Genomic DNA, 25,887 nt, shown 5'->3' with positions numbered 1-25,887 from the left:
TTTGAATAAGAAACTTGTATGGAGAAAAGTGAACTCAGGGGAACTCAACTTAGATGAAGCAAACTTTACCTGAGCTTTGCTCTGAAAGATTACTCAACATTTTGGCCATGATACCTAACTGTTCTCAACAGGGTTTCCTATGTTTGCAGAATGTCCTTCTAGTATTATGAGCAGGAGAGAAGGTCCACTGTCCTTCATTCCATTCCTTGGACAACTGAACATTTTCCATGATACTCTGAGACATTTAATGTTTTTACTACTACCACAGCACATTTTTCTTTTAAATAAAATTAGATTTAGAAAAATCGGGTTAAAAGGGCTCAAGATGTGCACGCTATACAACAAATAAAGTAATTCCCTCCAAGTCTGGGATATTGCCGCTTACCTTGGCAGTCTTGATGCTCCTTCATAATGGCAGTTGCTTAGGACTTAGAAAATATAAAATACCTATGGGACATATTCCAGTACTGTACATTAAATTTGAGGATTTTACATGTGATAAAGTATGTCAGTGTTGCTTACAGGGAATTCCAGTGATACCTCTGCTTTCTTGGACTTATTATAAATCCTTTGTTGGAATTATTGTGGCTGGTTCAATAATTCAGATTAGCCCTCATGTTTATTAATGCACTACATCTGTGCAAACAACATGTCAAGCAGAGAGTTTATTGTAATTGCCTGAGCAAACAGAACCTGAAAGAAGCAATTTCCAGTTACAATATGCTATGACAAGTAATGAGGTAATTGGCATTCTGTCCTGATTACTTCCACCTTCTTTTTCATCAGGTCTATATTGTGTGTGATAGATAGTTTTATAAGAAATGAAGGTGTTTGATAATATGGTTCACTGCTGCTTAAGGTTAGTGATTAAAGACAATCATCATTTTCTCTCAGAGATCTTATTAGCTTTAACATTATTTATTCATACGTGTAAGAGTGTGCCCAGGACCCATCTCCTCAGTGTACTGCATGAGGTTAAAATGTAAAGGCAACTGCCACTGAGTGAATGCAGAGCATGTTCTAGGTTTCCAAGCATGATGGGACACGGCAACTTTTTGCAAATGAAATCCACGCACTAACAGTGTGGGTTAGGATAATGGCTTTGAGCTTGCATCTGTATCCAACATTCACCTGCTTTAGAATAATAGAAGCAGCATGATATTTAAGGGCAAGATGGTAATTTGATGCTGAATCCTCATTTCCAGGATTTTATAGCTTTCTGTAGACATTACCCTTTGCTTCCAGCCTGCAGTGGGGAAAATGATGGAGTGCATCGCATTTCTAGACCCGACATTAATAGTTTAAAAAGCGTCAGAGTCTTAGATTTTTAAAAAAGAAAAAAAAAAAAAAGGAAATGAGCAGAAGTTATTTTTGGAAGAAAGAAAAAAAATGTCCTATCTTTGTTCCAAAGGAACTTTTCCCTCTCAATTTATAATCTTCATTCTTGGCCAAATTATCAAACACCTTCATTTCTTATAAAACTATCTATCACACACAATATAGACCTGATGAAAAAGAAGGTGGAAGTAATCAGGACAGAATGCCAATTACCTCTCAATCTATGGAGGAAAAATATGTACATTCCGCTTAGTTGATGAAAACGTCTTGAGAATGCCCCATATTTGCTCTGTTTGTTCCATCACTTAGATACTATCCTCAGATGTGTGTTTTCCTGGCTAACTTACCTCCCACTGCCTTCCAAATTTCAGCCTAAGTACCCTTTCTGCCCATCCCAACTCTGTGTTCTCAAATCTCTCTACCACCTCCCACATCACAGGTCAGTCCCAATTGACATGTTTGTCTTTATAGCCTGAGACTATATGCTCCGTAAGGACAAAGGTTCTGTCTTCAAGCTGGAGCTGGTGTATTCTCTTGGTAGTGACCTCAACTTTGGAATTGTGCTCTCGAATTGAAATTCCAGCTCCACCGCTCACAGGTGACATGAACTCAGACAGGCTGCAAAATTTCTTCAAGTGTGTATTGCCCCACTTGAAAAATGGCTGAAGGAAATAATGCCATTTGCAGCACCATGGATGGACCTAGAGATTGTCATACTGAGTGAAGTAAGTCAGACAGAGAAAGACAAATACCATATGATATCACTTATATGTCGAACTACAAAAAGGGTACAAAAGAACTTATTTACAAAACAGAAATAGAGTCACAGATGTAGGAAACAAACTTATGGTTACCACGGCATAAGACAGGGAGGGATAAATTGGGAGATTGGGATTGACATATACAAACTCCTATATATAAATGGGTTAACTAATAAGGGCTTACTGTATAGCACAGGGAACTCTTCTCAATAATCTGTAATACCTATATGGGAAAATAATCTAATAAAGAGTGGATATACATATATGTATAACAGATTCACTTTGCTGTACTGCAGAAAATAACACAACATTTTAAATCAACTATACTCCAAAAAATTACTAAAAAGGAAAAAAGGATATAATAATTCTGTTTCTCTCACAGTGCTGTTGATAAGATTCAATACTAAGTCTCTCAGAGCAGTGCCTGGCAGATGTGGGCACTCGCTCTATCTTTCATGAATGAACACATGTGGAGTTGAGAAAAGTCATCTTCTGGGCCTCACTTTCTAGAACTACCCCATTTTCCCTAATATTAATTAACAAGTCAAGCAAAAACAAACAGGAAATGAAGCTTTATTAATTAACACTATACATTCTGAGGTTGCTAATTCTATAAGGTTGCTAAAGGAGAGAGAATAATCTTGGGAGAGTTAATATGTATAGAAAAAAATTAGTAATCTGTGGTTTACTTACTTACAAGAGTCCTTTGGGGCGTCCAAGGTCTCAGAAGCTGGGTGGGATAAATGGCAACAGTCGAAAATCATGGGAAATCTTCAGCAGCTCATGACCTCCCACTAACAAGATTATGGGCTATACCCCTATTCCAGTCTTCTTTTTGGAGAACGAGACTCAAAGGTGTCACTCAGTGACTACTTTTTTGGAATGAATGAGGGTCGGCATGAAAATCTAACAAAGTATCCCCAGTCAGTAACTGATAACAATCCACATCTTCTGACATGAGGGTCCCCATAAAGCCACCAGTAATAAAGAGAATTCTTCCACTAATTCGTTTTCAGATTTCAATACCAATCTAAATGCTTCAGTCATTTTGCATGCATTTTTATTTGCCCTAAGATGTGGATAACTTTGCAAAAAGAAAATTAGAAGAAATCATTTATGTCTAGGAAAGTAGAGAGAAAAAATAAGGGAGCTTACACCCAGGAAGAGCCTGTACGTCTTAAACAAAGCTGTAAGGAGGGCAGGCATGGTTTCTGAGAGAAAAATACCATGCCTAGACACAGAATCCTCCACTCTTCATTTTAATCACCTTCTATCCTTAAAAAAAAAACTTCCTTTATCAATTTTTTGAAAGTTTATTATGTGCCAAACCCAGTACCTGGCAGCAGTACTTAAATAATTGTTCAAGGCATAGATAGATGGATGGATAAATAGATAAGGGATCTGCCAGGCATTGGTACCTGTGTATCTTATTATTGTTAAAACAGACATTCAGGGAAAGATGTCCAGAGCTGTATCTAAAGGTACCAGTTATTGCCTGTTACAATACCATATGCTCTCTTGTTAGTGGTCACATTCTCTAAGGTAGGGTAATAATAGCCACCTAAGTCGGAAATTGCGAAGCTAAAAGTAATCTTTCCATCACTACTGCAGAGGTGGTGGCTGAAAGAGAATTTACCCTCCCTCAACCCCCAAGAAGACACTGATTGAGTGTCTCTGGTCTAGAAATGGAAAACCAACCACAGAGCACTGACTTGTGCCTAAGAAAACTGAAGGGAGTCTTCACAGAACTGAAGCTAATTGAACTCCATTTTTCAGAGTCTTTGAGAATGTATGATGCATGAGGTGGCCGGACCAATGGACAGTCTAGAAAATTTTACAAATGTAGATCGATTTGACTAGAACGAATAAAGAATTGTTTTAAATAATTTAATAAGATGCAACTATCACGAGCCCATATTATGCACTTAACACTAAGTGCATCCCAGAAGAGAGGAAATCAAAAGCGAGGAAGGGGTAAATTTTAATTAATTAATTAGCTAATTAATCAATTAAGCAGCTGGGAAAGACCAAAATGCAGTGAGCAAAAGGTGTAGTCATTTACAGAGAGTGAGGCTAGACCTGGACAAGAACATTATCCAGCATTTATTTACCACTTATTGTGTATTGAAATGCTATGTTTACACTTGATAAAATGTTAATTCTCGCATAAAGTTCTGACAAAATTGGAGCTAATAAGGTCGCAGATGGAAGAGTTTTATCCATCCCCAAAGTCCATGCAATTTCTCACATGCTGCACTTGCACTTAGGAGACGTGTTAGAAAGCTAGAGGAATAGCTTGGCTGTACATAAAAGGATTGGGAGCTGGAAAAGAGACAAAAGGTGAGTTTCTCCAGAGGCCTTGCCCACACCAGCCCTCTATGAGCATCTGGGCAGGGTCCGCGGTGTAGATGGAGGTGAGTCACGGCAGGGCCTTTGCTGGGAAAGCACTGTGACAAAGGTGGTGCTGATGCCCAGCAGGGCCTGAGTGCAGAGAGCTTGAAGGCAGAGGTCCAGTGATTTCCAAATAAAGGAAGCAAGAGAGAGGCCAGGAGCACAAAGGGAAGTGACCTTGTGTAGAAGCAGCTCTTTATCAAAAAAGGATGCAAACTCGACCTCACAGATTTTGAGGCTGGTATTGATCAGAAGAAGGTCTGTAGCCTCAAGAATGGGCTGCCCTTTGAGCTCAGTGAGCTACTAAGTGCAGCAATGAGCCTAGAGGGACATGGACTGTGCTTGGTCACAAGATGCATGGGGTGCTTTCCCATATCATTGCTAATGTGGTAGGATTGGAATTGATTTCTGCACAAATAACAATTTAAAAGGAGGTTGTACCTTTCCCATGCACAGAAAAATTACAGGAAGGAAACTTGGAAGATTTCCTATATATAAAATTTTATAGGAATACAGAATAAGAATACATTTTATTAGTTCAAATTTCCAACACTTGATTCACCTAAAGAATTTCAGTCAAGCATAAGTACTGGATAATATCTGCAATAATTAGAATCATTAGTGAAATCATGAACTAAAATTGTACTTATACCTTGATATTCTTCTTTCATTAAAGACATTAGCTGCCTGTTACTAACTAAAATGTAGTTTTATATCTATTTTAATTGCATATTAAGATCCAATAAATACTTGAAAGATAAAGCATACAATCAAGAACTTTCTTTAAAAATGATTAGCTTTGGTCATATAAGTACAGAATGAACTTACTAAAAATTCTGTTTAAATGGAATTATTACTTTGTTATAAACATTGCATTTTTTGAAGATGGCTATGTATAGATTTACCTAACAAGGAATACAGTGGAAAAAAAAAATACCTATAGGGATAACTAGACTTGACAAAATCTGTAGCCAAGGAACTGAACTGCCAAAATCAAAGGGCTGTTTTTATTATTACCTACTTTTTCATTCATTCATCCATTTGTTCATATATTCAACAAACATTTCTTAGCATATCAGAGAGTTTGCTATATGAAAATGATGAAATCAACTTTCACCTACTCTAACTCACTCATTCTTATATGTCTACTTAGCCCACAAGTCATATGGAATCTGTTTTCATTGTAATTCACAAATGATCTCTTCATCGTAACCCCTTGCCTACTAAATTAGGAAGTCATCTTTAGCATCACTGTCTAGAATTGCAGCAGCCAACCAATTGAGCTATCACTTTCATACTAAAAGAAAGGATACGAGATGACAGGGCACATTTGAACTCCAGGCAGTTCAGCATGTCTGGAGGAGTAGGCAAGAGGGCTATATCTGGAAAGGTAAAAGGGGCTAAATTATCAAGTATTGTGTTTAAATTCTGTTGTGGACAGTATAAGAAAATATTGAGGGTTGTAAACAAGGGAGCAGCATTACGTGACATGTATGTAGAACGTTCAGATGGTAGATCTCTGGTTATGTGAAGAAGTGCTTAATTAACAAAGTACCATATAAACTCAAGGTATGATCAGTGTTAATTTATTTTCCTCATTATACTTCTCTCTTCAAGTGAGACATACTGTCCTTTTTATCATTTCATTTTGTTTTATTACAGTTTAGTTTGGTATTCCAAGTACCAGTAATAGTACCTAGCCCATATTAGGTATACAAAGTAATGAAGATATATATCAGTTAAATATGACTTAAAAACTAAATGTAAAGGGGAAAACATTACAACTTTTAGAAGAAAGTATGAAATATCTTTAGGTATGCAGTGTGAGAAAGTTCGCACATAAGGCACAAGAAGTACTAACTTAAAACAGGATTGATAAGTACATTAAAATCAAGAAATTGTATTCATTAAAATTCTAAAGAAAATGAAAAGGCACAAATTGAGAGTGGATATTGGCATATATATAACCAACCAATATCCAGAATATATGAAGAACTCTCATGAATCCATGTAAAAAAAATCCATAGAAAAATGGGCAAATAAAATAATAGGCATTTCACAGAAGAGGAAACATGAAGAATCAATAAACATATGTAAAGACATTTGATCTCCTTAATAATCAGGTAAATTAAGTCACAATGGGATGTCATTTACAACCACCAGTTTATCAAGAAAAAGGAATTAAAAGTCTAACAAAGCCAAATGTTGGCAAAGATATGGAAAAACCAGGAACTCTGCTGTCAGAGAGAGTGAAAACCTCTGTGGAAGCAAATTGGCATTATCAAGTTAACTCTCATACATGCATCAATTAACAGGCAAGAAAATATTCATAGCAACATTGTTTGTGAGACCAAAAATCAGTCACTCACTGAACAAATAAATAGGTAAAATTTTCTGTAATTACATAATGAAATACAATATAGCAACAAAAATGAGTGCACTAGAGCCACATGCAACAAAGATGAACCTTAGATATATCATGTTGAAAAAAATTAGCAAGTTGCAAAGCATACTTTATTGCAAAAGGTAAAAACTTGGATATCATATTTTAAGAAGTTCATAAAGAAAATAAATAATACGTTACTTAGGGATATTTCCAGGTATGATAAATCCATAAATGAAAGCACTTATTATTATTGTTGTTATTGTTTATTATTATTTTAAATTTAGGATAATTTTTTTCCCGTTAGGAGCAAACAAGAGTATGGGATTTGGCTGGGGAAGGCTATGAGGTTATCAGTGGTAATGGTAAGATTCAATTTCTAAAGCTGAGCATTTCAGAAGTGTTTATTATTATGTTTCATAAATTACATATATGACACCTATATTCTTTTGCAGGTATCAAATTCTCCCCAGCAAAACCTATAAGAATAATGTTCAATGTAGAAAAAAGTGAACAGGTAATATTTAGTATTAATATCTAGTAAAGAAAGTGATATTATTGCAATTTGATCTGAGATGTGGAAACATCTATTTAGCTTATGCTTAAAATGAAGAACAAAGTCTCTGTAATTTACCGCATCGCCTCCCTCTCCCAACAATTACCTAGGCTCTGAGGGACCTCCACAGCTTCTTCTGCCTCTAATGCTTTCCTCAGTATCACTGAGGACCCTCCACAGCTTCTTCTGCCTCTAATGCTTCCCTCTAGTTCTAACAGCACCTGGATCACGGCAGCCTGGCTCATCTCTCTACGGTGCAAAAGTCTAAACTCTGCAGCACGACGTTCCTCTTATTTTCTCCCAGAATCCACTTCCTACTCACGCTTCCGGCCTCATTCCTGTTTACTTTCTGTGCTGTTCTTCACTGACATCCAGGCTCCTGGACATGATAGCATTAGTGAACACTCATGTGTCTCTTACAGTGCCCCAGATGCTCTTCTAAGTCCTTTACATATATTAACTCATTTAATCCTCACAGCAGTCTTAGGAGGTAAATGCTATCATTATAGTGATTGTATATTTGAGAAACAGGCTCAGATGAATAATTTGTCCAAGCTATAACAGCAAGTTAAATGGCAGGGTGTGAATTTTTCTGCTTGCAGTGGATGACCCCTTATCCCTGACAGGTTGTTTTGCCTGATCCCTGCCTGTTCATCTAGACCCAGGTTAATTGGATACTTTCCTGATCCCACCCCCAGCCATACCCAGATCCTAAGACCTGAGAAGGACTGACATCCCTGTGCTCCAGCAGAATCTCTGGTACAATGGCTCTGTTAGTAACTACCTCCCTAGGGGTTTCACTCTTACCATCATGACCAAATTGTCAATTCCTGGCACACAACCATACTCAAAACACGTTGATTAAATTCATGAAGGAAAAAAGGCATTGAGCAAAAGAGTGACCCAAGTCCAAATTTTAGTCTTTCTTTTATCTCTTCACAAATACTATTCTCTGTATTTCCTCTGACTAATTAATTCTAAATATTATTATTATTATTAAAACAGTGAGAGGAAAGCATTTAGAAGCCATGCAAACAAGTAATATTTGAAAGTGTTTGTGATGCTCTGTTTATTGTATCAAGCCAAGTTAATATAATCAAAAAGATAAAAGAAGCTTAAAATAATAAATACAATCTTATCTTGAATAACTTTTGATGAAGTCTGTATTCTGCAGGTGAGTATAGTTCTAAATAACTTAATGCATTAATTATGGCTATTTGAACCCTCTTAGAGAATAACTGATTCCCTCCAGCTATAGAAGAAAAAGTTTACAATTATGACACTGGGAGATAAAAAGATTGTATTAGTTTGCTAACGTTCATATCAGTTTAACTGTGGAGCTTGGCTGACACTGGTCCACACAAGGTAAAACCAGGCACTGGGCTGAGAGAACTTAGGAGCCATTCCATACTCACAGAAGTCCTGGATAATAATGATCATGAAAGAAAGAGATAAACATCAGCAGTTTTAGTCACATAGCTTCAGACCTGATCCATTTGCAATCATTTTCTACAATTTTAATCAGAACTATCATTTTTTTTTGAATTTTATTTTATTTTTAATACAGCAGGTTCTTATTAATCTATTTTATACATATTACTGTATATATGTCAATCCCAATCTCCCAATTCATCCCACCCCCCACCCACCCCCCACTATCCCCCTTGGTGTCCATACGTTTGTTCTCTACCTCTGTGTCTCTACTTCTGCCTTGCAAACTGGTTCATCTTCACCATTTTTCTAGATTCCACATATATGTGTTAATATACGATATTTGTTTGTCTTTTTCTGACTTGCTTCACTGTATATGACAGTCTCTTCGTCCATCCAAGTCTCTACAAATGACTCAATTTCATTCCTTTTTATGGTGAAGTAATAATCCATTGTATATATGTACCACATCTTCTTTATCCATTCATATGTCGATGGGCATTTAGGTTGCTTCCATGACCTGACTATTGTAAATAGTGCTACAATGAACATTGGGGTGCATGTATCTTTTGGAATTACAGTTTCCTCTGGGTATATGCCAGTAGTGGGATGCTGGGTCATATAGTAATCCTATTTTTAGTTTTTTAAGGAATCTCCATACTGTTATCCATAGTGGCTGTATCAATTTACACTTCCACCTACAGTGCAAGAGAGTTCCCTTTTCTCCACACCCTCTCCAACATTTGTTGTTTGTAGATTTTCTGATGATGGCGATTCTAACTGGTGTGAGGGGATACCTCATTGTAGTTTTGATTTGCATTTCTCTAATATTAGTGATGTTGAGCATCTTTTAATGTGCCTCTTGGCCATCTGTATGTCTTCATTGGAGAAATGTCTATTTAGGTCTTCTGCCCATTTTTTGATTGGTTTTTTTTTAATATTGAGCTGCATGAGCTGTTTATATTTTTTGGAGATTAATCCTTTGTCCACTGATTCATTTGCAAATATTTTCTCCCATTCTAAGGGTTGTCTTTTCGTCTTGTTTATGGTTTCCTTTGCTGTGCAAAAGCTTTGAAGGTTCATTAGGTCTCATTTGTTTATTTTTGTTTTTATTTCCATTTCTCTAGGAGGAGGGTCAAAAAAGATCTTGCTGTGATGTATGTCAAAGAGTGTTCTTTCTATGTTTTCCTTGAAGAGTTTTACAGTGTCTGGTCTTACATTTAGGTCTTTAATCCATTTTGAGTTTATTTTTGTGCATGGTTTTAGAGAGTGTTCTAATTTCATTCTTTCACATGTAGCTGTCCAGTTTTCCCAGCACTACTTATTGAAGAGGCTGTCTTTTCTCCATTGTATGTCCTTGCCTCATTTGTCATAGATTAGTTGACCATAGGTGCATGGGTTTATCTCTGGGCTTTCTATCCTGTTCCATTGATCTATATTTCTGTTTTTGTTCCAGTACAATATTGGCTTGATTATTGTAGCTTTGTACTATAGTCTGAAGTCAGGGAGTCTGATTCCTCCATCTCCATTTTTTCCCTCAAGATTGCTTTGTCTATTTGGGGTCTTTCATGTCTCCATACAAATTTTAAGATTTTTTTGTTCTAGTTCTGTAAAAAATGCCATTGGTAGTTTGATAGGGATTGCACTGAATCTGTAGAATGCTTTGGGTAGTATAGTCATTTTCACAATATTGATTCTTCCAATCCAAGAACATGGTATATCTCTCCATCTGTTTGTGTCATCTTCTATTTCTTTCATCAGTGTCTTATAGTTTTCTGAGTACAGGTCTTTGACTTCCTTAGGTAGGTTTATTCCTAGGTATTTTATTCTTTTTGTTGTAATGGTGAATGGGATTGTTTCCTTAATTTCTCTTTCTGATCTTTCATTGTTAGTGAATAGGAATGCAAGAAATTCCTGTGCATTAATTTTGTATCCTGCTACTTTACCAAATTCATTGATTAGCTCTAGTAGTTTTCTGGTGTCATCTTTAGGATTATCTATGTATAGTATCATGTCATCTGCAAACAGTGACAGTGTTTCTTTTTCTTTTCCAATTTATATTCATTTTATTTCTTTTTCTTCTCTGATTGCCATGGCTAGGACTTCCAAAATTATGTTGAATAAGAGTGGTGAGAGTGGATATCCATGTCTTTTTCCTGATCTTAGAGGAAATGCTTTCAGTTTTTCACCATTGAGAATGATGTTTGCTGTGAGTTTGTCGTATATGGCCTTTATTATGTTGAGGTAGGGTCCCTTTATGCACACTTTCTGGAGAGTTGTTATCATAAATCGGTGTTGAATATTGTCAAAATCTTTTACTGCATCTACTGAGATGATCATATGGTTTTTATTCTTCATTTTGTTAATATGGTGTATCACATTGATTGATTTGCGTATACTGAAGAATCTTTGCATCCCTGGGATAAATCCCACTTGATCATGGTGTATGATCCTTTTAACATGTTGGATTCTGCTTCCAAGTATTTTGTTGAGGGTTTTTGCATCTACATTCATCAGTGATATTGGTCTGCAATTTTCTTATTTTGTAGTCTCTCTGTCTGGTTTGGGTTATCAGGGTGATGGTGGTCTCGTAGAATGAGTTTGGAAGTGTTCCTTCCTCTGCAATTTTTGGAAGAATTTCAGAAGGATGGGTGTTACCTCTTCTCTAAATGTTTGATATAATTCACCTGTGAAGCCCTCTAGTCCTGGGCTTTTGTTTGTTGGGAGATTTTTAATCACAGTTTCAATTTCATTACTTGTGATTGGTCTGTTCATATTTTCTATCCCTTCCTGGTTCAGTCTTGGAAGGTTATACCTTTCCAAGAATTTGCCCATTTCTTCCAGGTTGTCCATTTTATTGGCATAGGGTTGCTTGTAGTAGTCTCTTATGATGCTTTGTATTTCTGCAGTGTCCATTGTAGCTTCTCATTTTTCATTTCTAATTTTATTGATTTGAGTCCTCTCCTTCTTTTTCTTGATGAGTCCGGCTAAAGGTTTATCAATTTTGTTTATCTTCTCAAAGAACCAGGTTTTAGTTCTATTGATCTTTGCTATTGTTTTCTTTGTTTCTATTTCATTTATTTCTGCTCTGATCTTTATGATTTCTTTCCTTCTACTAACTTTGGGTTTTGTTTGTACTTCTTTCTCTAGTTCCTTTATGTGTAAGGTTAGATTGTTTATTTAAGAATTTTCTTGTTTCTTGAGGTAGGGTTATATTGCTATAAACTTCCCTCTTAGAACTGCTTTTGCTGCATCCCATAGGTTTCGGATCACTGTGTTTTCACAGTAACTTCTCTCTAGGTATTTTTTGATTTCCTCTTTGATTTCTTCAGTGATCTCTTGGTTATTTAGTAACGTATTGTTCAACCTCCATGTATTTGTGTTCTTTACTTTTTTTCCCTGTAATTTATTTCAAACCTCATAGTATTGTGGTCGGAAAAGATGCTTGATACGTGTTCAACTTTCTTAAATTTACTGAGGCTTGATTTGTGACCCAAGATATGATCTATCCTGTAGAATGTTCCGTGTTCACTTGAGAAGAAAGAGTAATCTGCTGTTTTTAGATGGAATGTCCTATAAATATCAATTAAATCTGTCTGGTCTATTGTGTCCTTTAAAGCTTGTGTTTCCTTATTTATTTTCTGTCTGGATGATCTGTCCATTGGTGTAAGTGAGGCATTAAAGTGCTCCACTATTATTGTGTTACTGTCAATTTCCTCTTTTATAGCTATTAGCATTTGCCTTATATATTGAGGTGTTCCTATGTTGGGTGCATATATATTTATAAATGTTATATCTTCTTCTTGGATTGATCCCTTGATCATTATGTAACGTCTTTCCTTGTCTCTTGTAACATTCTTTATTTTAAAGTCTTTTTTATCAGATATGAGAATTGCTACTGTAGCTTTCTTTTGATTTCCATTTGCATGGAGTATCTTTTTCCATCCCCTCACTTTCAGTCTGTATGTGTCCCTAGGTCTGGAGTGGGTCTCCTGTAGACAGCATATATATGGGTCTTGTTTTGGTAACCATTCCGCGAGCCTGTGTCTTTTGGTTGGATCATTTAACCCATTCACATTTAAAGTGTTTATCAATATATATATTCCTATTACCATTTTCTTAATTGTTTTGGGTTTGTTTTTGTAGGTCCTTTCTCTTGTGTTTCCCACTTAGAGAAGTTCCTTTAGCATTTGTTGTAGAGCTGATTTGGTGGTGCTGAATTCTCTTAGCTTTTGCTTGTCTGTAAAGATTTTGATTCCTCTGTCGAATCTGAATGAGATCCTTGCCAGGTAGAGTAATCTTGGTTGTAGGTTCTTCCCTTTCTTCACTTTAAATATATCGTGCCACTCCCTTCTGGCTTGTAGAGTTTCTGCTGAGTAATCAGCTGTTAACCTTATGGAACTTCCCTTGGATGTTATTTGTCATTTTTCCCTTGTTGCTTTTAATAATTTTTCTTTGTCTTTAATTTTTTCCATTTGATTACTGTGTGTATCGGCATGTTTCTCCTTGGGTTTATCCTGCCTAGCACTCTCTGTACTTCTTGGACTTGGGTGGCTATTGCCTTTCCCATATTAGGGAGGTTTTCGACTATAATCTATTCAAATATTTTCTCGGGTCCTCTCTCTCTCTTTTCTCCTTCTAGGACCTATAATGTGAATGTTGGTGCATTTAATGTCCCAGAGGTCTCTTAGGCTGTCTTCATTTCTTTTTTCTTTATTCTGTTCCATGGCAGTGATTTCCACCACTCTGTCTTCCAGGTCACTTATCCATTCTTCTCAGTTATTCTGCTATTGATTCCTCCTAGTGCATTTTTCATTTCAGTTACTGTATTGTTTATCTCTATTTGTTCTTTAATTCTTCTAGGTGTTTGTTCTTTAATTCTTCTAGGTGTTTGTTAAACATTTCTTGCATCTTCTCAATCTTTTCCCCCAATTCTTTTTCCAAGGTCCTGGATCATCTTCACTATCATTATTCTGAATTCTTTTTCTGGAAGCTTACCTATCTCCAGTTCATTTACTTGTCTTTCTGGGGTTTTATCTTGTTCCTTCATCTGGTACATAGTCCTCTGCCTTTTCATTTTGTCTCTCTTTCTGTGAATGTGGTTTTCATTCCACAGGCTGCAGGATTGTAGTTCTTCTTGGTTCTGCTGTCTGCCCTCTGGTGGATGAAGCTATCTAAGAGGCTTGTGCAAGCTTCCTGATGGGAGGCACTGGTGAGGATAGAGCTGGGTGTTGCTCTGGTGGGTAGACCTCTGTAAAACTTTAATCTGCTTGTTTGATGATGGGTGGGGCTGAGTTCCCCCCCTGTTGGTTGTTTGGCCTGAGGAAACCCAGCACTGGAGACTCCAGGCTCTTTGGTAGAGCTAATGGTGGATGCTGGGAAGGCTCATGCCAAGGAGTACTTCCCAGAACTTCTGCTGCCAGTGTCCTTGTCCTCACAATGAAACACAGCTACCCCCCACCTCTGCAGGAGACCCTCCAACACTAGCAGGTATGTATGTTTCAGTCTCCTATGGGGATACTACTCCTTGCCCCTGGGTCCTGATGCACACAGTACTTTGTGTGTGCCCTCTAAGAGTGTAGTCTCTGTTTTCCCCAGTCCTGTCAAAGTACATCTCATTGTGGCTTCTCCTTTGTCTTTGGTTGTGGGGTATCTGTTTTGGTGAGTTCCAGTGTCTTCCTGTCAATGATTGTTCAGCAGTTAGTTGTGATTCCAGTGCTCTCACAAGAGGGAGTGAGCCCATGTCCTTCTACTCCACCATCTTGAACCAATCTCAGAACTATCATTTTAATTCTGTGATTTTAATACTTCCTTAACCGAGGAATTATCCATACTTTCAAGATCTCAGAAAATTCCATCAAGCCTCAAGCACAGAATAGGCAGTGTGTTAGCTATGAAACACGGCCTAATCTTGTGTAGAGATACAAAAAATTACCAGGAAGTTCATGAAAATCAGCCAATTCCCCTAAAGTAATCTTTTTTGTGACTCTAGGATTAAGAGGTACCCTAGAAATATTTCCTTTAGGTAAGTGTGTAGGTTTTCACAAGATCTTTGTAAAATCATCAAAACATTAAAACAAAAAAGATAATAAAAATTAATTTTAATCTTTTAGTTATTACTTGATGTCAGTAAGGCAATAACATTTTCTCTCCCTCCTTCTCATCTCCTTCTCCTTCTCCTCCTCCTTTTTCTTCTTTGTCAAGAAATTTGATTAGTTCTGTTGGATCATGTCCATGTTCCCTGATTTGATGGTATAGGAAACAATGGAAGGAAAAGATGCAGAGAACAGATAATTAATCCTTATATGGGATTTCTTGGAAAATATATAAGATGGAATATAGTTCCAAATAAGATTGCAAATCAAGAGCATTGCTATTCACTTAAAAGTGTCCACTGGAATGGACAAGTGAAGTCAAACAGGTGGGGGAGGCAGGCAAGTAGCTGCTAGACCTTCATCTGTGCTCACAAGTGCACTGGCAGCTGGGAGAGTGGGAGATCAAGGGACCACATGGCTGCAGAAAGAGCCCAGGCAAGCCCGTCAACGTGACCTACAGACCTGTGTGCCCCATTTGAAGAAACTCATTTGCAAATCTCTCAATAGTTTCATGCCTTCCTAAGGCGTTAAAATGCTCCATCCAGGATATAGAGGTCAAGGAGGGACTCCAGTTGGGGAGCATGTGTCAAGAGCCTTTGATCCTTTCTGATAAAGAAATAAGAATCACAGATGATTGTATTAAAAACATTAAAACTATATCAAAGCATCAAATCCTCCTTTCACTAAAATGGTAGGTCACTGTAAAGAATTAAATAATTTTTATATTTAAAATATGTTTCCTATTTTAGGATTTTGGCATTTTTACAACATGAAGCATATGCCAAGTCCTTTGGTAATCTTCATTCTTTCTTTAGCATTTCTAGACATGCCACTCTATTAAAATTGACAACGTCATAAAAAATAAAAACCTTTACTCTGTACCTACCAGGTGCGTGACACTTTGCTGAGGCAGAATTGATAACTATTTATAGTGCAATATTGCATATATTTTTAAAGTCCAAAGATAGCTGTGCTGCCTGCCTGTGTTGTCAATAATAGAAGTTCATGACATTTGATTTGAGTCTTTGTGAGAGGCAATGTTATTCTGATTTAATAGCTTCCATCTGCTCTTCTCATTTTCAGTGCTCCTTTTACAGTTTCCAAATTCCACCCTGTACCCTCCAGGGAAATTTTCTCAAGCATTGATTCTATTCATCTATGAATTGGAGGAGGGGGGAGTGTTCTCTTGCAGCCTTATGGTTTTGTTTATTGATCTTGATTGTTAGGCAACTTGTTGACATGCACACGCACACACTTGTTTTTCTATTTCTTTTTCTTTTTTTCTTCTTTTTGGTATTGGTAAGGGCGTGGTAATCAGAAAGACAATTCCTGAACAGAACATAGTGTTGATGTATTCCTTTACAGAGTTAAACAGAGGAACATTCCATAAATTAAAATGCATTAAAAAGACACCCCTCCTATATTGTTAATCTGTCACTGAACAGTCCATTACTATAAAACAAGAAAAATACCTGTTCAAATTTACTTGTTTGAAATAAAAGAACAAGATTCTAAACCTTACTTTACAATTATTACAATGTATTGCAACGTTTGTCAAACATGAGCACAATTAACACAAATATAACACATTTGGGAAGTCTTATAGGCCTACTGGCCACTTGTGGCATTATTTTTAACCTTTTCATTTTAAAAGTAGGTATTACAGTACCTGGATAAAAATAAGTATAATTCTATCTGACATTATACACCATCTGATTTCATGCTAGATCCCTGAAGTCAAATATTGAATGTACAGCATTTTTCCCTCTACTGCAGTAAAGTCTTTCCAAATGTGTTCACCTTCATACAGATGAGGAGGATGAAAAATAAGATAACTCATGTTTTACAAATGCCCATTATGTTCCTGATAAAATTAATTACATGTGCTTTATTATTTTTTGAGAAGCCACGTTTTATGATGTCTTGACACTGCAACACTGTCATTTTCAATATAAAAACCTCAGGTGGAGAGACATATAGATATATTTCAAATTAATAATGAAAGTGCCAGAAATCTATACTTTTGGTAATGCATTTCCTATACCTATTGGCCACAGAGTGGAGTCAATATTTTCAGACACACATTTTGAAAAATTTTACCTTAACTCTTTAAGGAAATGTGAGATACATTAAAAAAATGACATTGACTGTGTTTGGGGTGATGAGAGCTGCCATTGTAGAAGCATGGAAGAACCTTAGACAATGAATAAGATGTGGATTTTAAAGTTTCCTTCTGGGCTTCTCGAATGTACTTTCATTTTCTGAGTGTCATTCCACTATAGACTGGCATGAAGGGCTTTCACCCCATCTTTTTACACTCTGATAACAAATAGCTGAATATCCTTGTACAAGTTAATTTATCAGTGTTTCACCTGTTTGACCTAGGCCCTTCCCTTCAAGTGAGAATTTCTAGGTTGAAAACCAAATTAAAGCCTTCTCCTTTATTTTGCTGTGGCTTCCACTTTCTATTTTACATGATTTTTCTCTATGTATCTAGGTAACTAAAATAAATCGCCTATCAAAGCATTCTACCTTTTCCACGATATGCCCAACCTGGACTCCCATTGCACTCGCCCTGCATTCATTTTCTTTATTAACAATACTTTAGCTTATTTTGTGCATACTTTTACCCTTGTCCTCTACTTAACTAGATTTTAAACATTTTGTTGGCCGAGGACATGCCTTTGTAACCTCCACAGCATAAGACTTAGTGCCTTAGACTGTTTTAAATAGCGGTTTTTAATACTTCTTTACCAGAATGAAGCTCCAAAATAGTCATTTATGTCTACATTTATAAATTTATTCATTCATTCCACAAACTGTAATAAAGACCTAGTATGTGCTCATCATTGTGGAAGATACATGACATATGAATATATACAACACTAAATCCAGAGAGTCTGAAAAGGACCCTCTAATGGTAATCCTCAGTTTAGGATTATAGCTCCTGAAACAATATATTATTTTAAAATAATAGCTGTAGTAGATTCTCGCAGAGTAGATATTTAAAAAAAAAATGCGGATAACTAGATCATCTCAAATCAATTTCATAACACAGTAGTTCCTAGTCTTTAGCCCTGATTAATTACTTAGTTAGATCCTCTGTTAACCAGTTATTTCTCACATTTTCAAATTAAAAGAAAATCAAATAAAAGTTACTCTAAATAATTTTATTTTTGAGGAATTCATTTCATTATCACTAGCATTACATTAAACATTTTTTTCTCCCTTTGTTTTATTATTCATCGCTTTGGTAAATTTTAACTAGTTAAATTCTCTACTTTAAATCAATCTTTTCTTTCTCTCATGTCGCTATTTTAAATGTCCTTCTTTGATCTAATTTTTTTTTTTCTTGGTGTTCTTGGACCCACTGTTGAGTCACCTATTAAAATATCGATGTCCATTCTATCCGGAGGCAACAAACAAAATTAAATGTATTGTACATCCTTTACCTTCAAAACTAATCTGGAGTACCAACGTGGAGGCAATTTATCACATAACAAAATCATAATAATTGCTGTCTAATATTAACCACACTTCTTAAAGTTCCATCAACTTTTCAGTGTATTCATATTTTGTTCCCTTTTTTAGATTTGCATTTTCTGAATTTAAATATAATTTTATTACTTTAGACATGTAAAAAATTTATTTAGTTCCATTGAATTGGTATTCCTTGTTCATTCCAGTATTTGTAACACCATTCTAATTTCAGATTCTAGTACAACATATTTTATAATCATCCTCATTTTTTCAAACGTTATATATAATCATTTTAATAAAATATCAATCGCTTTGACTTTCTCCTGGAATCTCTACTCTCAGCTGCAACATCATAGTACATTTGAATATTGAGTTTTACGTTAATTCATATCACTGAGTCAAGTTTCACACTAAGAAAATTTAGAAGAAAATTTTCACAATAATATCAGTCATCATTTTAGAAATGCATATATATTTCACAGTTAACTTTAAGATTTATTAGAGATAATTGCCATTTTTGAAGACTGTACATATTATGCTTTATTTGTATGCCATGTTTAAAACCAAGGTCTTACTTTCTTCTTAGATTGAAGTAAAATTTAGCTTTTTATTTGAAGAACACATTACCTGATTTTCCCCATATAATTCTTTCAATATCCTTAGTTTTAACGTTTTGTTTTCTAAATGAAATTCTACAATAACTTGCTAGAAACTTTTTGTTTTGTTCTTTTTTTCTGAGAGATCTTCCTCACAGACTCAAATGATGAAACTTTATTCAAGGAAATGAAAATATGATGTGAACAATTGAGAGGAATCCCATCCAGAATGACCTTCACATTTGCATAGCAAACTTACAAAACTCCAGTTTCTTTTTCTGAATTGTACATTCATAAACACTTGATGTCTGTATACATATTTTCAAACTTTCTGTGCTAACAAAGATCGGTCAGACCAAAACATGTAAGTGGTTTTAGCATTCCAAATTTGGATTCCTTCATAAAAAGCTTCAAGAGGGAAAAATAAATGACAAGTAAGTTTGCACCTCCTCAAAGATGATCAAACCCATATAAGCACATAGTAATAATTGTGACTCTATGCTATAACATCTGCACAGCATCCTGGGGACAATAAAACACTGAACAAATAGGTCCAACTTCAAGACTCTGATGATCAAAATAAAGGAATATAAGCAAGTAGAAGCACGAATAAATACCTAGGCAATGGCCTGATGTAAATATTTATGAGTATTTAATGTAGAAATGTTGATATTTACAGAATATCCTATAGTTAAAGGAATATGATGTGCAGAATCTTGAACAAGCTTTTATAACAGAAGACCAGCCCTCTCAAAATATAAGTAAAGTAGTCGATATTAACATGACACAAATGCTGATGGCCATTACAAAACATTCTGGGAGAATACCAGGGTCCATGCTCTCAGGGTTTATGAATGGTAAATTACTTTTGTGTCCTTCCCCATCTCCAGTACCAGTAACCACAATCCCTATGCAGACATCTGTTGCCCAACCAATAACACCCTGCAGCCAAAACTTGACTTGAAAGAACAATTTCCTCTATAGATTTAGTGGTGATAGGATGGTTTGGCTAGTGACTCAACAGACACACTAATGACTATTCAAATATCCTGGATGTGGCACATGTGCTGCTGAGGATGGCTAAATGAGATAGAGAAGTGAGATCCTTGCAAACAAGCCTGTCTTTGAGGTGGGGAGAACGTGAAAGGTGACCGAGTATGGCATTTAAAGTCACTCTACCTATTGGCATCAGTTTGGCTGGCACATTTTCTACACTGTTTTCCAGCTGACTTTTCAAAAGGTTTCTAAGAGAAAGAACCTCACATTTTAATATGTCAATCGGAAATGTGACATTTTGTTTTTCGGTTGTATTTAAAGAGCATCCAATCAATGGTTATTTGGGGGATTCTTGTATTCTATGGGCTCCCTTCTCTCTCTCTCCATCCCACTCCTCACCGTAAAGTATCTGCATCTGTTACTTTCTAAAAACCTTTTACATATTCCAGTCATTTTTGTTAGGCTTTTGTGTTTCTTCGTTGCCAGAATTTCCCCCTTCTTTCAGCCACAACCCCAGGCACTTCCTACTAGAGAACGACACCAAACAACATGTCAAGAGCCTTTCAAAATTGCTGCCAGATTTCGGTGACATTCTTACAGCATATGGAGTACTGATGTGCTGAAAACAAGGCAGAGAGCTACCTGATGCTTACCGCGTCAGGAAGTTCCAGTCTGGTGAAGTGCTCTGGTTCAGATTTGCAACATAAACAGGACTTAAACTGGTTTTTAACAAAGCATCTAAGTAAAAGTTACCAAAAATGTCTTTTTCAATCAGTTGTGTCCCACCCTTCAAGCTCTGTCAATAAAAAGGGAAATATTAAGATAAAGCAAAACCTGAAATTATCCCTAAGGGATCGTTGTCTGTAGAATAATTTAGTTATAACCTAAATATGTTATATGTTATCTTAGATCAAGACAACATGACGTGAGAGCTGAATGCTCGCTATTCTTTGTCACAGGAGGTTAACCTCTTACTGAATATGAAATTCAAGTTGAAAAGGAAAATATAAATGAGTTAAGAAATTCAGTAAATACCCATTCAGATAGCATTCAGTGAAATAATCATGTGCTTTATTGGGATATGCCTTTTAATTTTTTAATGCATTAGTATTTGTTTAATATTCATATAGCATATATGTAAATATATATACAAACTCATATCTATACATATATGTCTATATGTGTATATATATATATCATTTTAACAGTTTTTTCTTATATTAGAAAATTACCATAATATTAATACGAGTATAGAATTATATAATATACAACAGTTTGGGGCAAATATTGCCATTTCATGATTTCCAGATGGAGGTAAATGTATCCCATTCGTTCATTTCCTAAATAAAATTTAATCTCATTTTTCAAGATAAGAATTTAAAGATTGAAACAAATAATATTAGAGAATGACACAAGTGCCTAGAACTGATCCTTGCAATTCAGATTTATTATAGATTTAAATCAATAACCCTTCAAAGAGGGCTTGCTATACCCCTCTATTCATTTTTTAACTTTAAAAATATTTCTGTCAGTCTTTTGTATGTAAATATATTTTTGGACATAAAACAGGTCACTTTAATAGATTGAGTCCTTGAATAAGTTATGAAAATTTATAAAGCCTTGATTTTCAGAAAATGAATAATAATGAAATATATTTCATAGAGGTTTCTTGTCAACTAAATAGGCTAATGCATATGTGTTTATAACACAATGCCTGTCATGAGGTAAAGTGCTCAAGAAATATGTCATTAATTTTATTGAAAATGTTCGCTATTTTTTATTGACATAGTTTTATCTTAAATATTTGAAATAGATATAAACTTTTTAGTATTTCTACGGTGAACAGTAATTGGCTAGATTACTGGGATGGTAGCTTCTCTCCTTCATGCTAGATTACCCTCAAATCATAATTACAAATCTTCTGTGGCATCTCCTAGATGTATCTATGCCAGCCCCTGTCTCCATTCCCAATACCTGATTGGCCAAAATTCGCTTCACCTTGAGCATCCTATTCAACCTGCAGCTGGTCTCATCTACCTTTTGAATCTATTCCCCACTAACTTTTAATATAATCCTTTTCTCCAAAAGGCTGCTTTTTAATCTCCATCCTAGGATGCCACTGTTCCCAAGCAGATGTTTCAAATCCCTAAAAAAAAAAATTTAGTTCCGACCATGAGTAAATTTCTCCCGTATAGAAAAACATAAAAATTATAACAGTGTAATTTGTGAATCTACTATATAACCATGTTACCAAACTTGAACAGAGAAAGAATTTGAAAAGAAGAGGAAAAAAAACCTGAAAACAAACTCTGCTGATCAAACACATTCTCAGTTAAAATTTTAGTGATTAAGCATAGTATACTGAAGGATTAATACCTCACTGGGAGTATATTTTATTTAGGAAATAGAAGGATTCATCTCAGGATGATGCTAAAATCATTTATGACATAAACAAGTTTTAAAAATCCCTATATCTATAGTTATTTCAAAGGCATGAAAATCCATTCCAAATTTTAAAAATTAAAAATAAAATAATGTACTTACACCTATACCAGGACTAGAAGGACAATTTCTTGACATGAAGAAGGATAACTATTCCAAACTATCATATTGTATATAGGCAAAGGGCAAGACAGGGATGAGGGGGAGAGAGAAGCATTGCATTTAGGAACAAATGATACATGCTTAGCATCAATTCTTACAATTACAATATGACATATAAATCAATGGAGAGTATAACCATCGTAAGGGAGAAGAAAATTTTTATTACATATGTAAAATTTCTTCATCTATTTGAAATACTCAGAAGAGTCAATAATAAAAATATATATACAGACAATTAAATTAACAGAAGAGTTCAATAGGAAAACTGACAACTAAAAAATAAATAAAAAGTCAATAGAATAGCTAGTGGGAAGCAGCCGCATAGCACAGGGATATCAGCTCGGTGCTTTGTGACCGCCTGGAGGGGTGGGATAGGGAGGGTGGGAGGGAGGGAGACGCAAGAGGGAAGAGATATGGGAACATATGTATATGTATAACTGATTCACTTTGTTATAGAGAAGAAACTAACACACCATTACAAAGCAATTATACCCCAATAAAGATGTTAAATATATATATATATATATATATATATATACATTAAAAAAAAGTCAATAGATTTTCTAAAGTGAATTAGAGTATGCAATGGAGAAAATCCCATTCATACCTACCAAAAAGTGGAAAGGGGTAGGTAGATCAAAGAGCAAATAAATACATGCACATTCATTTTATCAGTCACCCTTTTCTAGCTTTATCCTAGTTTTGTTACTTACCATTTGCTATTCTTACACTCTAGCTATATTTAAACCCTACAAAACTAGTTTATGTTTTCTCTTTTTTTTTTTTTTTTTTTTTGCCGTACGCGGGCCTCTCACTGTCGTGGCCTCTCCCGTTGCGGAGCACAGGCTCTGGACGCGCAGGCTCAGCGGCCATGGCTCACAGGCTCAGCCGCTCCGCGGCATGTGGGATCTTCCCGGACGGGGGCACGAACCCGTGTTCCCTGCATCGTCAGGCGGACTCTCAACCACTGCGCCACCAGGGAAGCCCTATGTTTTCTCTTTACATGATGCAACTGTAGATAAAACAATGATGCTCTCAAAATCTTGCAAAAAGGGGATACACATCCGGCCACTCACCAGATCCACTTCTGAGGATGTTAATTTGCCTTCAGCCAAGATCCCACTTGGACATACTGTAATCTAAAACCTGATTATAAAATTAAATACCACCACCATTATTCACCGTTCTTAAAATAGTAGAGGAAGTAGAAAAAAATAGGGAAGGATTGGTTAATATCTTCAAACACATACTTAAAATATGGACTTGTTTTAATTTCTAGAGCTATGTATTAGCCTGTGTTTGGTATTTGTGAATTCCTTTTCCTACCACTGTTTCCCTTTCTTCAGCTAGGGTACACAGAGTCTAGAAACTCAAGGAAGTGCACTTTTATCAATAAATGTGATATGATCCCACTTTATATCCCATCTTTTGGGATTTACACCCTTAAAACACATTCCACACATAGTTCTTAGATATCCAATGTAAATTGTCAAGATTTTGTAATTATTCTGTACTTGTCTCCCTGGGAATGTTCTCTGATTCTGGCTATAGATCTGAAGTTAAAAAAGTGACAGTAAATATGAACTTTGAGGAAGATGGGCTTTCTTTTGCAAGAAACTGGTTCATATATGGGCAGTATAAGGTCTTTACCTCCAAAACGAGAAAACCACACCTGACAGGAGAAGAAGACCTGCTTCTGTTGGAAAGGCAGGCTCAATGCAATTCGGAGATTCAAGGTTCTCAGAATTTTCTGAGACCAGCCAAATGGCCCCTCTAATCTTTCCCACACCTCCCAAATCAATATCATAAGCTTTACATAGAAGACATGGGAGGCTATACGTTCAACTTGCTTTGTGATTCTGCTACAGGAACAATTAAGACTTGGGGCTTGTTTACCTATTTCCGTTCCACAGTTCAAGGACGTAAGAATTAAGTTTTACCAGAACTGCAGTTTTAGTAAGATGTAATTTTCTAAGAAAAGAACTAATTCTCAAGTTTTTAAATGTAATGTTGTAATGATGAAACTTCTAAGTATCTTTCAGAATATTTATAGAAGTTATTGACCCCTTTTTTGTTGTTGATGAAGTTTGTTTGTGGTATTTTCTATGTAGATTAGTCTTGCCAACTGTTTAATAATTATTCAGTCTATTGGAATATGGTCTCTCTTTCATTAATGTTCACTCTAACTTGATTATTTATTTCCTTCTTTAAGTTGTGGTTTACATTCTGACATCTTGAAATAAATAAGATAATTGATTTTGGACTTTTTTCTTTTCCGATATATGCATTCACAATAACATTTTATACATTATAATAGCATCACAAAAGTTGATATGAAATATTTCCTTATAATTCAGATCATAATTTTCATTTTTCTTTCTTATTTGATGAGTGAATATTACCTAATTTCTAAAAATTTGAGAGTTTTAAATAAAATAGCTGTTTGTCATTGATATCTAGTTTAATTATACTGTGATTAGAGAACATAGCTTATATAGTTTATTTCCTCTGGCATTTGTTGTTTCATGGGCCCAGCATATGATCAGTTTTGGTAATCGTCCCTGTACCCATGTACGCTGATAAATACTATATATTTCTTGTGATATGGTGTTTTAAATATTGTCAGTTAGGTTACATTTGTTGATAACAGTGTTAAAATTTCTGCTTACTAATTTTTTGACTGCTTTTTTGTTGTATTACTGGAAAAGATTTGCTCAAATAACCCACTATGTGTTTTTTGTCTATATCTCCATTTATTTTGGCAATTTTCACTTTCTCTACTTTGAAGATATGTGTTTAAGTATATGTAACTTTAGAAGAGGTGTATCTTATATTTTGAAACTTTAATCACTAAGCATCTCACTTTATACTTTACAATCATGTCTTAAATTATATTTGTTTGAAATTAGAATATCTACATAAGCTCTTTTTCTCTCTCCTTGGATGAATCATCAATTTTTCTTTATGTGAAAATGGTTTGAAATTTGAAAATCTTTTCACCTCTGAAGGATATTCTTGCTGGATATATAATTCATATCTTATCAGTCTGGGAAAATTTTTGAGCATTCTATCTTCAGAAACTTCTTCTGGTTTTTTTCCTGCTTCCTCTCATTTGGGACTGCAGCTATTTTTCCCACATGTTCAACTCATTTCAGTGTTTTCTGTCAGTTGTTTTTTTTTTTCCTGTGTGATTTTGTCTGAATTTTCATTGTATCTAGTGTATCTATTGTATCTGGACTTTATTGTTTTTAGAGCT

The sequence above is a fragment of the Delphinapterus leucas genome, chromosome 13 (genome assembly GCF_059928025.1).
Source record: "Delphinapterus leucas isolate spDelLeu-1000000601 "Yukka" chromosome 13, BTC_Dleu_Yukka2, whole genome shotgun sequence".
Taxonomy (NCBI): domain Eukaryota; kingdom Metazoa; phylum Chordata; class Mammalia; order Artiodactyla; family Monodontidae; genus Delphinapterus; species Delphinapterus leucas.
Note: the sequence above shows the minus strand (reverse complement) of the source record.